The sequence below is a fragment of the Elephantulus edwardii genome, unplaced genomic scaffold, assembly GCF_000299155.1.
Source record: "Elephantulus edwardii isolate Elephantulus edwardi_28Jun2011 unplaced genomic scaffold, EleEdw1.0 scaffold00391, whole genome shotgun sequence".
NCBI lineage: Eukaryota > Metazoa > Chordata > Mammalia > Macroscelidea > Macroscelididae > Elephantulus > Elephantulus edwardii.
Window position 1 is genome coordinate 1,353,766 of NW_006400141.1, and position 14,536 is coordinate 1,368,301.

Consider the following 14,536-nt stretch of genomic DNA (forward strand, 5'->3'; position numbering starts at 1 on the left):
GGATGAATCTGTTTTTCTAGCAGTCCATGGTACCCTCAATACTCTTCTCTAGCACCACAGCTCAAAGTTATCAATTCTCCTTCTAACCTCCTTAGTCATTGTCCAACTCTCTGATGCATAACAAGTGATAGCAAAGACCATGGCCTGTATCAAACGCACCTTAGTCTCCAGAGAGACACCATTGCTCTTCAGTACTTTGGAGAGGTCCTTAACAGCAGACTTTCCCATTGCAATACGTCTTTTAATCTCCTGGCTACTGGTGACGAGAGTGTTGACTGTGGAGCCAAGAAAACTAAAGCTGTGAGTTATCTCAATCTCTTCACCATCCATCCTGATCCTGCCAATTGGTCCAGTGATGCATTACATGGTTTAAAGTAAGAAGAGGTGTACGTCAGGGTTGCATCCTTTCTCCTTAATTTATTCAGTCTGTATTCTGCGCTAATCACTTGGTAAGCTTGACTCTATGAAGAAGAATCTGGCATCAGATAGAAGGAAAACTCATCAACAACCTGGGTTATTCAGACGACACACAGCCTTGTTTGCTGAAACTGAAGAGAACTTGAAGTGCTTGCTGCAGAAGATCAAAGAACAGCCTTCAATATAGGTTGCTTTTCGATATCAAGAAAACAAAAATCCTCACCACTAAACCAAAAGGCAACATTGGGACAGAGAAAAGATTGAAATTGTCTATGATTTCATCTTACTTGGAGCCACAATTAATGCCCTTGCTACCAACAGTCAGGAGATCAGGGAGATTTATTGCATTGGGAAAGTCTGTTGTCAAAGACCTCTCCAAATTACTAATTGAGGCTATAGTTTTTTCAACTACTTGCTATGTGTCTGAGATCTGAACAATGAATAAGGATGGCAGAAGAATAGATGTCTTTGAGCTGTGGTCTTGGAGAAGAGTACTGAATATCCCATGGACTGCCAAAAGAACAAACAGATATGTCTTGGAGTAAGTGCAGTTAAAGAACTCTTTAGAGGCACAAATGGTGAAGCTGTGGGCATATCGTCAGTAGAGGCTATTCCTTGGAAAGGGACATCATGCTTGGAAAGGTGGAGAGCCAGCGAAAAAGAGGAAGACCTTCAATCAGATATTTGACACAGTGACGGCAGCAATGACTCAACTATGTCAGAAATTATAAGGATGGCACGGGATTGAACAGGGTTCATAGGGTCAATATGTGTCATACTCTACTCAACAGCAACTAACAGCAACAGCAATCCATAAGTATTCAACTAAGTGAATAATAATAAATTATGGATAACACTGGGAAGAATGAGAATTCCAGGGTACTTACTTGTTCTCATGAAGAACAAGTCCTTAGACCAAGAAGCAGTCATTTGAACAGAACAGGAGGAGTACGACATAGTTTGAATCAGAAAAGTATGTGTTATAATTATTTTTACCGGACTTATTCAAGTTGTATACTGGGCAAGTAATCTGACAAACTGTACAATATTAAGAAGAATATTACATCAGCTTTGGGAGAAGACTTATGATAATTTGTGATAGGCAATGACACAACTCTGCTTGCTGAAAATGGAGACTGGAAATACTGATGAAACCTAAACCTTGAGTATGGAGTATACCTAAAAATGAGATAAAAATTCTTGCAATTACTTACTATGCACCAGAAAGCTGGATAAGGATTAGAGATGATAGAATTGATGTCTTTGAGCTGTGGGGCTGGAGAAGAATATTGAATATACCATGGACTGCTAGGCAGACAAACAAGTTTGTCCTAGAGAGGGTGAAATCAGGCTGCTCCTTGCAGACAAGAATTCTGAAGCTTCATCTGTCATACTTTGGACATGTTGCAACGATGGACATGTTGCAACGAGAGACCAGTCTTTGATTCAGTGACTGGGGTAATAGGGGTAGATGTGTCAGAGACAATTAGATTGGCACAGGATAGAGCAGGGTTTAGGGCTGTCGTACATAGAGTCACTATGAGTCGCAGGTGACTCGACAGCACATAACAACAGCCACCACTGGACCAAGAAACAATATCATGATAAATATAGACATTAAAGGTGTCAAATATTTCCTTTTCCTTGGCACCACAATCAACTTCCATGTAAGCAGGAATAAAATAACCAAATGACACATTGTATTAGACAAATTAACTGCAAATAACTTTTTAAAGTGCAATCTTTTTAAAGAGCAAAGAAGTCCCTTTGAGGTCCAAGGTGTGCCTGATCCAAATCATGATGGTTTCAAGCACCTTATACGCATGTGAAAGTGCAGCAATGAATAAGAAGACCAAAGAAGAATTGATTTCTTTCAGTTGTGGTGTTGATGAAGAATTTTTAATATACTGTGCACTTCCAAAAGAATAAGCAGATCTGTCTTTAAACAGCCAGATTGTTCTTTTAGCACTCTGGGTTAGGTTTAGAGTTGGCATTAACACATCTTACCCCAGCAACAACAACAACTTTAAAGCAAATAAACATCATTTTCAAATCTATATGATCATGGATATAATCTCATTCTCCTACACCTACCCGTTTATCTTGTCTATCCACTCAGAGATCCATGTCTATTATTACTGAAAATGCTAATTTGAATGTAATAATATTTACATTTGCTGTCTGTCATATAATATTTGTTCTTTTATTATTTACTGTTTCACTCAGCATTAAATCCTCCAGATTCATCCACACTCTAAGGTGTTTCACAGGTTCTTCATAGTTCTTTAACATTGCATATTATACTATTGTGTGCATGCACTTTAATTTGTTTATCCATTCATCCTTTGGTGGGCAGTTAGTTTGTTTTCATCTTTTTGCTTTTGTGAATAATACTACCATGAATATGGGTGTGCATATGTCTATTCATGCACTTTCTCAGATTTTTAGGATGCATACTGACCTAACATGGGAGAAGGATGGGCAATCTCCTACCACGCAATTTACTGCCTCTGAAAACCTGCTAGATGCTCAGCTATGAGTTGGTCTGTCACACAACAGCTCTGATCTAGGAGTGGAATTGCAGAATCAAATAGTACTTCTTTTCCAACTTTTTTGAAAATGTCGTACCATTTTTCCACAGTGGCTGTCATTTTACAGTACCACCAGCAGTATGTGAAAATGCCAACCTTAACCAGCATTTCTTATTTCCCGTCGTATTGAATTTTGCTATTGTTGCTTGAGTGAGACGATGTTATTTTGATTTGCATCTCTTTAGTGACTAAAGAGAATTTTTGACACACTTTCAGGAAGTAGCATATGATCAAGAACAAACAGTAATGAAGGAAGAAGTTAAAACTGCACTAAAGGCTTTGGCAACAAATAAGGCCCCAGGAATCGATGAAATAACATTTGACATGTTTCAACAAACAGATGCAGTACTGACTGTGCTCATTGATCTATGCCAAGAAATTTGGAAGATAGATACTGGGGGGGAAATGCATACAGGTAATTCCCAACTCAGAACATGTTTGAGTTGTGCTTACCACCATTAGGGGATTGTTTGGATCTTTGGGTGCTTTTTATTTGTTTGTTTGCATCTCTTAACCTTTGTTATATGTACTACATACAATGTTGCAGCATGTAATTTACTGATGCTGTCTTTCTTGTGTTAAGATATAACATGTTCACTGGCTAGAATATTTTCCCAAATGATCCCTAGGTTCAATGCTATTCAAAAATTTCATGTTCATTTTACATATTAATTGTTAGAGAAGTCACAAAATTTCTAAGGAAATGCAAGGGTATACAACTGCCAAAACCATCTCTAACCTTGAAAAGAATAAGAATCCCAGAACACCTGATTGCACTCATGCAAAACCTATACTTGGACCAGGACACAGTCATCAGAAGAGAGCAAGGAAATACTGTATGGTCCAAAATCAGGAAAGGAATGTGTCAGGGATACATCCTATCTCCACCTCTTTTCAATCTATGTGTAGAACAGATTGTTGGAAGGCTAGACTTTATGAAGAGAAATGTGGCATCAGAACTAGAAAAAAACTCATCAACAACTTGTGTTATGCACATGTCACAAATTTACTTCCAAAACTAGAAGAGGACCTGAAGCGTTTGCTGCAAATGGTCAAGGACTATAGTTTGCAATATAGATTGAAGCTCAACATCAAGAAAACAAAGATTCTCACCACTGGGCCATTCGCAGGATCATGATAGATGGAAAAAGAGACTGAGATTGCTAACAACTTTAGCTTGCTTGGTTCCACAACCAACATTCTTGGCACCAGCAGTCAGGAAATCAAAAGATGAATTGAATTAAGAAAATCTGCTGGCAGGAACTTTTTTTTTTCTTTTTTCCTTGCAGCAGCAGTGTGTAATGAGTTTGCTTTACCAGGGAAGAGTTGTCTCTCGGTGATGCTAAAAGGTAGTGATGGTGAGAGTTCAAATTTACTGAGACTAAGCAATTCCACTTTTGTGAACAATTTTTAACTTTGCAAATATCATAATCAACTGGACTTTCAAAATGGCTCCCTGTCATAGTACAGAGTAGAACTGTCCCACAGAGTTTCAAAATCTATAAATCTTCATGTTTGATGAAGCTCTAAGACCATCACTTCCAGTATGGAACACACAGAGACATAAAAAAAACAAAAATCCTCACAGCTGGGTCGATATGCAACATCATGATAAAATGGAGAAAGGTTTGGAGTTGTCACTGCTTTCATTTTACTTGACTCCACAATCACTAGCCATGGTAACAAGACTCAAGAAATCAAACACTGGACAGTAAATAGTTAATGTTCAGTTTCTACAAATGATGCATTTCTTTCTTTCCATTGATGTTACAGAGCCTCCACCTCACATCCCACCATCTCTACAGGACTAGAGTTGACTCCCTGCCCTTGTCAAATTCCGGCTCTAATTCATCCTCCAAATCACAACAGAGTTGGTTTGTTACAGACAAATATGAATGAGAAATTGCTTTCATAGCATTCTTCAGTTGCCTTTCTATGATATATAAGATAAATGTAAAAATCATCTGTAAAGTTTTTGGGGGGAGGAAAGGAAGGAAGAAAGACTGGTTGTTTTGAGTATTCTTCACAGAAACCTTTGGTAGAGTGGAACTGCGCTGCTAACCGAAAGGCGGAGCCTCTCTGGCGGTTTTAATCCACTAGGGGCTCCGCCTGAGGGGGAAGGAGAAAAACCGCAAAACTGAGTAATTTTCCTCGTGGAGACTTGAAACCACTTCAAATCATAGCAGAAAATAACCATTACAAACCCTCAAGTTGCAAATGAGGGGGTGGATTCGAACACGGATCTCTAAAATAACGTGCAAATTCATAATACCAGAAGACAAGTCAGGAAAACATAATAAGGAAATGCACTATCAATGACTTGATTCTGACCCTTAGCAGCCAGGCAATGGAGTGGAATTGCCCCAAAGAGTTTCCTTTCTAATGAGTTCTGGTCGCCTATCGCGGGGGTGAGTTTGGTTTAAGAACCATTATGGCGCGGACACTCCCTTTATTTTTTCCACCGAGCGCCAGACCTCAAACGCCTACCTTTTGATTAGCGGAAGAGAGTGCAAATAACTCCTTGATTATGCAGTTAGCAAAGTTAAATAACCACGGCACGCCGGCCTTAAATCCTCCTAACTAACTAATGTTGCTGATGCCTCTCTCATGTACCAAATCTTCATCTGCACAAAAACTTTCCGATGGATTCTCTCTCAACTGAGCTATCAAAGAAAACTCCATTAATAAAATGAAAATTAACTCTGGATGTATCTCCTCTGATTTTATTCAAACTTATAATGAACATGTTATAGATTATCAATCCTTGGAGAGGGACATCATGCTTGCGAGGGTGGAGGGACAGCGCAGGAGAGGAAGGCCCTCTATGAGGTGGATTGATTCAGTGACTGGGATAATTGGGATGGGAGTGTCAGAGACAGTGCGATTGGCACAGGACAGAGCGGAGTTTAGAGCTGTTGTACATAGGGTCGCTATGAGTCGCAAGCGACTCGATGGCAAATAACAACAACAACAACATAGTGAACAGGTTCCCTGCCCAATCAACACTGAGGCTCTTCTGTCTCTAAAACAATATATAATATCTATATAACTTCCTTTTTAAAAACAAACAAACAAAAACACCAGAAAATCCGAGAGTGAGGGACAGTTTTTCAATATGTTATTGCTGTTTAGTTACCACAGAGTTGGAACAGACCCAGAGTTGATCCTTCAGCGGGTTTTCACAAACAGCAGCACTGGAGGAGGGCTTGCTTAACGCGCAGAGTGGGAAAAGTTGAAACAATGACTTTAGAAAGAAAGAGTAGACACATTGTAGTCTCTGTGGCGCAATCGGTTAGCGCGTTCGGCTGTTAACCGAAAGGTTGGTGGTTCGAGCCCACCCAGGGACGGGTGTTTTGCGTTTTAAGTGTAAAGAATCAAAAGATTGAGTTCTGATACCCTAACAATTTAAGTGAAAGTCCTACTTCTGCTCTTCCCCTAATATTTTTTTTTCTTATATTCCTGCACTCAGTTGACTGAAATTCACCAGAGAGAAGCTCAAATCCATAATTTTGAACCCAAAATCTCTGTAGCTTTTCCTTTCTTGAAATTTTGCCGGTTCACTACGTAGAGTAAAAAAGCAGTAAGGGTCTCTTATATCAAGATCCACAGGAACTACATTGCGCCAAACAGCTTCTTAGCTTCTACTTTCCACTTTCTTTAGGTGTGGTTTGCTGTTATTTTTTCGTGAAACTTAAGAAAAAAGTATAAATCAGTGTAATATTGAATACATGTGGCATTGGTGGGTTTCCTTTTCTGCTTCCTGATATTAAAGACAGCTGGCAGTATTTACCACTGAGAGTTGGATTTGAAAAAATTTTATCAGTTGTTGTTGTTGTTAAGTGCCGTGGAGTCGCAGGCGACTCATAGCGACCCTATGAAGGAGAGTCCTCGACGCTTGGGTGTCTGTCATCCTAGCTCCAGGTTCATAGGGTTTCCGGAGGCAAGATATTATAGAAGTGGATGCCACTCCTCCTTCCAAGCTTGTTTTAATCAGGGAGCTCCATCCCACTCTCTATCCGCATTGGGTAGCCAACCATTAACGCATTTGACACATCCGTGTCACAGTGTTCAGCCTCACAGCAACAACCACAATTTACCGCTGTACGGCAACTTGTACACCAGGGCTATACAGCCTAGAGGAATGTAAAATTATATCAATTCCCAGCAAGGAGTTCTGTTGGCAGAGTGCATAGTGTATTGTACTGCTCACTGAGAATACTGGTGATTGGAATACATCAGCCGCTTATCTGATTATTAAGTTTTATAACCCCAGAAACCTGGTAAGTTGGTTTGGGGGTTAGCTTTTTTAACTAAATTAAGTTTTCCACCTGTTCCAAGTTTATGAAAATATTCTACACCCCAACCCCACCCCCACCCCGCCCAAAATGAACACTGAATTTGAACTATCAAATGTTGTTTCCACATTGCATGATATTGGCATGGTGAGTGATTTTTCAATTTGACATTCCTTTTTTTTTTTTTTTTTATGGGCATAGATTTTTTTTGGGGGGGGGACAGTATTATCAGTGTTGATAAATGCAGAAATCAGATTACACTTTTGGGGATTGTTTTCACAGGGAAAGATAAGGTAGATTTGCACAGACTAGGGCATTTACTATCAGGCAAGATATTTAACTTCTGTGCACCTAATTACCAATTTTTGTGAGTCAAATTTGACTCATGATAACCCTATGTTTGTCAGGGTAAAATTGTTTCATAAGGTATTCAATTACTGCTCTTAAGATTTTCATTAGCCAATTTTTCCAGTAGTAGATCATCATATCTTCCTTTGAAGTATCTGACTAGAAGGTTGCAATGAAAACTGTCCACCATGAGCAGGCCTGCTGGTATCTGGTCCTCCCAAGTTAACTGTAGCAATTCTCTACAAGGTTTTCAAGGCTGTAGATCTTGATGAGAAGAGACTTTCCTGGTCCCTTGGAGTCAATAGTGAATTTAATAACCTGGAGGTCTTTTGGTTAGCAGAGGAACTTGCTACAGACTATGCCACTTTTGGAGACTATGATTATTCGAGAGAAGCACTTTTGACATGATGGATATATAAAATTTGAATTCTGGACAGCAAGTACGGAGGCAAGAAGAAATTTCCTTCTCTTATTCATGTGTTCACATCATGGCCTGGGGACCAAAGAAGCTGCCTGGAACACATCACAGCAGGAACTTTCAATTTGACATTCCTAATAAACCCAGCTTGCTCTAATTTTCCCCCCTTTTTAGTCTGTGATTTACCCAACTTGCTTGACTGCTAGTATAAGCTCTTGCAGCAAAATTACTTAGAAAAGAGCCTGAGGGGCTGAGCCTTGAGTATTTTTATTGCTGTTGTTGTTCTATGCCATCAAGTCCATTATAACTCATAGCAACCCTATGCACAATAGCTCTGAACTCAGCTCTATTTAGAGCCAATATCACTGTCTCTGACACACCTACCTTCATTACACCAGTTATTGTGTCAATCCATCTCATCCAGGGTCTTCCTTTTCTGTGTTATTCTTCAACCCTTCCAAGCATCCTTCTTCAAAGACCAGTGGTCCCTCCTGGCTGCATAACCAAAATATGTGAGACAGAGTCTCAAAATTCTGCCTCCACAGAGCAGCTTGGTTTTACCCTCTCCAAGACAAACCTATTTGATTTCTTGGCAGTCCATGGTATGTTCAATACTCTTCTCCAGCACAATTCAACAGCATCATTTCTTCTTCTGTCATCCTTGGTCACTGTCCAGCTCTCTATGCATAGCAAATAATTGTGAAGACCGTGGCCTGGCTCAGGCCCACCTTAGTCTCTAGAATGACATTCTTGCTCTTCAGAACTCTGGAGCAGTCTCTGACAACAGATTTTCCTAATGCAATTCATCTTTTGATTTCCTGACTGTTGGTTGCCAAGAGTGTTGATTGTGGAACCAACCAAGCTGAAGTTGTTAACAATCTCAATCTCTTCTCCATCTATCATGATGCTGCCAATTGGCTCACTGGTGAGAATCTTCATTTTCTTGATGTTGAATTTCAATTCGTATTGCAAATTACAGTCCTTGACACTCTGCAGCAAATGTGTCATGCCTTCAGTTTCAGCAAACAAGGGTGTGTGACCTGCATGACTCAGGTTGTTGATGAGTCTTCCTCCATTCCTGATGTTACATTCCTCCTCATAAAGTCCAACCTCTTGAATAATGTGCTCTGCATATAAATTGAAAAGTTATGGAGACAAGATACATCCCTGATGCACTCCTATCCCTATTTTGAACCATGCAGTGTTTCCTTGCTCTGTTCTGATGACTGTATCCTGACTCACGTATAGTTTTCACATGAGCACAATCAGATATTCTGGGATTCCCATTCTTCTCAAGGCTAGCTACAGTTTACTGTGGTTCACACAAATGCCTTTGCATAGGCAATGAAACACAGACAGACATTCCTCTTGTACTCTCTGCTGTTGGCTAAGATCCATCTGACATTGGCAAAGATCTCCCTAGTGCCATGGACTCTTCTAAATTCAGCTTGTATTTCTAGTAGTTCTCTGTGGATGTACTATTCCAGTTGCTTTAGGATAATCTTCAGCAGGATTTGCTTGTATGTGATGTTAGTGATAACATTCTATAATTTCCACACTTTATTAGATCACCTCTTTTGGAATGGGAATAAATATGGATCTCTTCCAGTCAGTTGACCAGGTGGTTGTCCTCCAGATTTCTTGACATAGCTTGATGAGCAAATTCAGGGCAGCATCCTGTTTATTGAAATATGTCAATTGATATTCCACCAATTCCTAGACCTTGTATTTTGCCAATTCCTTCAGAGCAGTTTGGACTTCCTCCATCATCATTGCCTATTGAACATAAATTATTTCATGAAATTCTTCTATTGTCAGACAGTTCTTTTTGATACAGTGATTCTGCTTGCTCCTTCCATTTTCTTTTGATTCTGAGTGAGTTCAACCTTTTTGATTTTCCAACTCTAGGTCTTTTCACATTTCATTATAATACTTTGTCTTCCTGAGTTGCTCTTTGAAATCTTCTGTCCAGCTCCTTAACTTCTTGATTTCTTTCCTTTGCATTATCTTCTCGGTGCTGTAGTGCAATATTCAGAATCTCTTCCAATATCCATCTCAGTCTTTTCTTTCTCCTTTGTCTTTGAAATGACCTTTTGCATTCTTCATGGGTAATATTCTTGATATCCTCCCACAACTCATCTGACCTTTGCTCATTTGTAATCAAGGCCTCAAATCTGTTCCTGAGATAGTTCTTTAATTCAGGTGGGTATAACAATAACTAATGCCACCCACCCTGGGATTGCAATTTCATTCATTCATTCAAGAAAGTTTTACTAATCTCTAATATGTTCGTTTGGTTTTCCCTTTTAAATTTTTTTCATTGATATTTTAACTAAAGTTTACAGAAAACTTGGATTTCCATTCATTCATTGTTGCACATTTTCCTCCCTACTGTCTCCCTCCCTAGTTCACTTTTCTCTTTAAAAAGATTATTTCATTGTTGCATAATTTCCTCCCTTTCTCCCCTCCCCCAGTCCACTTTGCTATGCACCTCTTATTCTGGACTGTTGTCATGCAAATAATACCTAATCATATATTTCTTTTAGACAGTTCTTTCTCTCATCTATGTTAATGCAGTTTTCATTATTTAATCCCCTCTTTTCTTAGTTTTCCCCCAACTCCCATGTCAGTCCTGTTTTATAACAGTGGCATTATGGAGTATTTGTCCTTTCGTGACTGAGATATTTCACTCAGCATGTCATCCAGAGTCACATATTTTGTGTAATATTTTATGAGTTCCTTGTTTCTCAGTGCTGTGTAGTATTCCATTGTATGAACATACTCATTTGTTGATGGGCACTTGGGTTTACTCTTACGAACAACGCAGCAATAAACATTGGTGTGTGTGTGTGTGTGTGTGTGTGTGTATACATTATATATATAAACATATATACATGTTTACATATGTATATGTAAACATATATATATGTTTACATATGTATATGTAAACATATATATATATATGTTTGGGTGACAGTTCTGGTTTCTTTAGGGTATATTCTCAGTAGTGCAATTGTTGGGTCAAATGGTATTTCTATTTCCAACTTTTTGAGGAAGTGCCATACTGCCTTCCAGAGTGATTGCACCATTTTACACTACCACCAACAGTGAATAAGGGTTCCAGTTTCTCCACAACCTCACCAGCGTTTGTTGTTTGCTGCTATGTTGAACTTTGCCAGCTGTTTTGCTTCTCTTTTTTTTTATTTAAAAAGTTTATTTTCTCACAGTTTTGGAAGCTAAAAGTACTTTTTTTAAAAATAAAATTGTATTTCAATTGTGATTTTAACAAACATTTACAGAGAAGTTAGATTTTCATTAATTCATTGTTGCACATTTTACCCTTTTAAGCTCTGTCTCACATACTTTGCGTGGTCAGGAAGGACTTGACCTTGGAGCAGACATCATGTTTGGAAAGGTAGAGGGATGGTGCAGCAGAGGAAGACTCCAGATGAGATGGATTGATTCAGTAACTGGATGAATGGGGGTAGGTGGATTGGAGGCAGTGAGATTGGCTCACTATAGAGCAGAGTTTAGAGCTGTTGTGCACAGAGCTGCTATGAGTAAGAGACGACTCGACAGCACATATGATGAGGGGACTGTCATGGTTTGAACTGTGTGCTCCACAAAATGCATGGATGTAATATCATGTGGAAGCTACATAGTAATCCCCCATCAACAGGTAAACCAAATTATTTTGATAAAATTAAGGGCAAAGAGGTAAAAAAATGCACTGCCCCGTCAAAGATGTGCAATTCAAATCCACCAGTGATTTGCATCTCTCTTAAGAGCCAGGGATTTTTAACATTTCTTCACGTTTGTTCCCCATCTGAATGTCTTCTTTGGTGAAGTGTTAGTTCATAGTCTGTGCCCATTTTGCTATTGGATTGTTTATCTTGTTGAGGTGCTGGAGTTGTTGTTATGTGCTGACATGTCACTATTTTTCCCCCAGTCTGTGGCTTTCCTTTTTACCCTTCTTGGAAAAGTTTTGGGATGTGTACAGGAATTTGATTCTTAGAAGATCCCGTTCATCTATTTTATTCTCTCCTGGTTGTAGGTTAGTTTGGGTGTTTTTTTAACTCTAAACTATGGGGAGAAAAGTTTCTCATCTTAGTATTCTCTTAATTGAGCAAAAGTAGCAATGAAACTGAGAATTATGACAGATTAAGGGCTTTGCCAATTTATCAAATTCCAGCACTAGCCTTGCTGGCTCATTTGGACACATCATGAACTGAGGAACAATCCACATGAAACAAACTCCTAAGAAATGAGCACAGAAGCCAGATTATGGAGCTCCTAAGATTCAGCTACACTATCACACAAAGCATTTGTGTGCTGGGTATGAGACATGTGGGTTGTGGGAACTTTTACACCATGATCATAAATGTTTACTTGTATAATTTATTCTCTCAAATATATCTATCAAATTAATACTGTAACATAGTTCTTTTAAAGCCAGGACAAAAGAGTGAGTGAACCCACTTTACCCAAAGAACATATGGATAATGACAACTGGTGATAGAGAAATATAAAGAGGTAACACAGAGAACAGCATAATTACAATAAGACTCTACCATTTCCTGTACTACATTAGCAGTGTTTATCAATGTTTTAACCCATATGATACTGTGTATAATTTCTCATCATACTGTAAAACCAAGCATAAGCGAGCTTGACAATGACTAAGGATAACAGAAAAATAATTGATGCCTTTGAGTTGTGGTCCTGGAGAAGAGTCTTGAACATATCATGGACTGTGAAGAAAACAAATCAGTCTGTCTTCAAGAGGATGAAACCAAGTTTCTCCTTGGAGGTTAAGATTTGAAGCTCCATCTCACATACTTTGGACACGAGGCCAGAAGGGATCAGTCCTTGAAGGAGGACATCATGCTTAAAAGGACAGAGGGACAGCACAGAAGAGGAAGATCTCAGATGAGATGGATTGACACAGTAACTGGAGCAATGGTGGTAGTTGTGTCGGGGTCAGTGACACTGGCTCAGGACAATAAAGGCTTCAGAGGTGTTGTACATAGGGTCACTGTAAGACACAGGCGACTCAAGAGCACATAACAAAAAGACTGTAAAACATCAATTTTCAGCTCCTCCCAGATGCACTGCTTCTCTGCAACCTTCCAAGCTATTTGTGTGCTGAACTCTGTTATTTAAGCCCTAACATGTATGACAATGACTAGGGATGACAGGAGAATTGATGCCTTTCAGCTGTGGTGCTGGATAAGAGTATTAAATATACCACGGACTGCTAAGAAAATGAACAGGTTCATCCCGGAGGGTGAAATCAGGCTGCTCCTTGGAAGCAAGGATTCTGAAACTTCATCTGACATACTTTGGACATGTTGCAACGAGGGACCAGTCCTGGGAGATGGACATCGAACTTGAGGGTGGAAGGACAGCGCAAGACAGGAAAACCCTCAGTGAGACAGATTGACTCAGGGACTGAAGTAATGGGGGTAGATGTGTCAGAGACTGTAAGATTGGCACAGGATAGAGCAGGGTATAGTTCTGTTGGATACAGGGTCGCTATGAGTCGCAAGCGACTCAAGGGCACCTAACCCCACGTGTGAAAGAATCTGAGAGCCATCTTCTGTGTCTGACCTGTCTCCTCAGCCTTGTCCAACCTTTTCAACAGGTCAAATCCAATACTCCCTGGAGGCAGTCCTATTTAAAATTCTAGAAGCACAACTGATTCTTTCACTGCTGTTTCCCAGTTCAATTTTCAGGAAATGATCTACCTGAGAACTTGGGTGCAGACTGAACCATTTCTGAAGACTATGATCATAGACTGGCTCCACAGAGGCCCTTGCAGATCTTCCCAGATAGCCAACCATCTATTTATCAATTTCTTAAACGTCTTATGATAATGGCCTGTCCTGTAACACTTAAAGCACTAAGAGCTATATGCTATTTATTATATGCTGTCACACATTTTTCAGTTAATTACTAATGAGATCATGTACCAATAATCTATACAAAGAATAAATTCACAGAAAGGGTCTATTTCACCATTTTTACCTGAGCACACAGAATGAAGGAATTCACATCCATTGAAATGGAATAGTTTAATACAGTGATGAGAGCTTACAGTGTGCCAGTGGCAAAGGCACAGTAACAAGAGCTAAGGGAGAGTCAGGAGCCCTGGTGGTACATGGGTGAGCATTCAACTGCCTATCCAAATTGGCTGAGTGATTCAAAGCTACCAGCCACTCCAACAGAGAAAGGTATCGCAGTCTATTCCCCAAAAGAAACTATGCTGCAATCCAAAGGCATTAGGGTTGATTCTACCAGTTGCTCCTTGGGAGAAAGACGGACAAGCTCCTTTCATGTGACTTCTTGTTGTTGTTGTTATGTGCCATCGAGTCACTTGCGACTCATAGCGACCCTATGTACAACAGCCCTAAACTCCGCTCTGTCCTGTGCCAATCGCACTGTCTCTGACACTCGCATCCCAATTA

General features: G+C 39.6%; 1 non-coding gene across 1 annotated transcript; it reads left to right on the forward strand.

Annotated features, from left to right (window-relative positions):
* The first annotated feature begins 6,281 nt into the window (after window positions 1-6,281).
* Window positions 6,282-6,355, forward strand: TRNAN-GUU. Its single transcript has one exon. It is a non-coding gene; the product is annotated as a tRNA-Asn (tRNA).
* The last annotated feature ends 8,181 nt before the right edge of the window (window positions 6,356-14,536 follow it).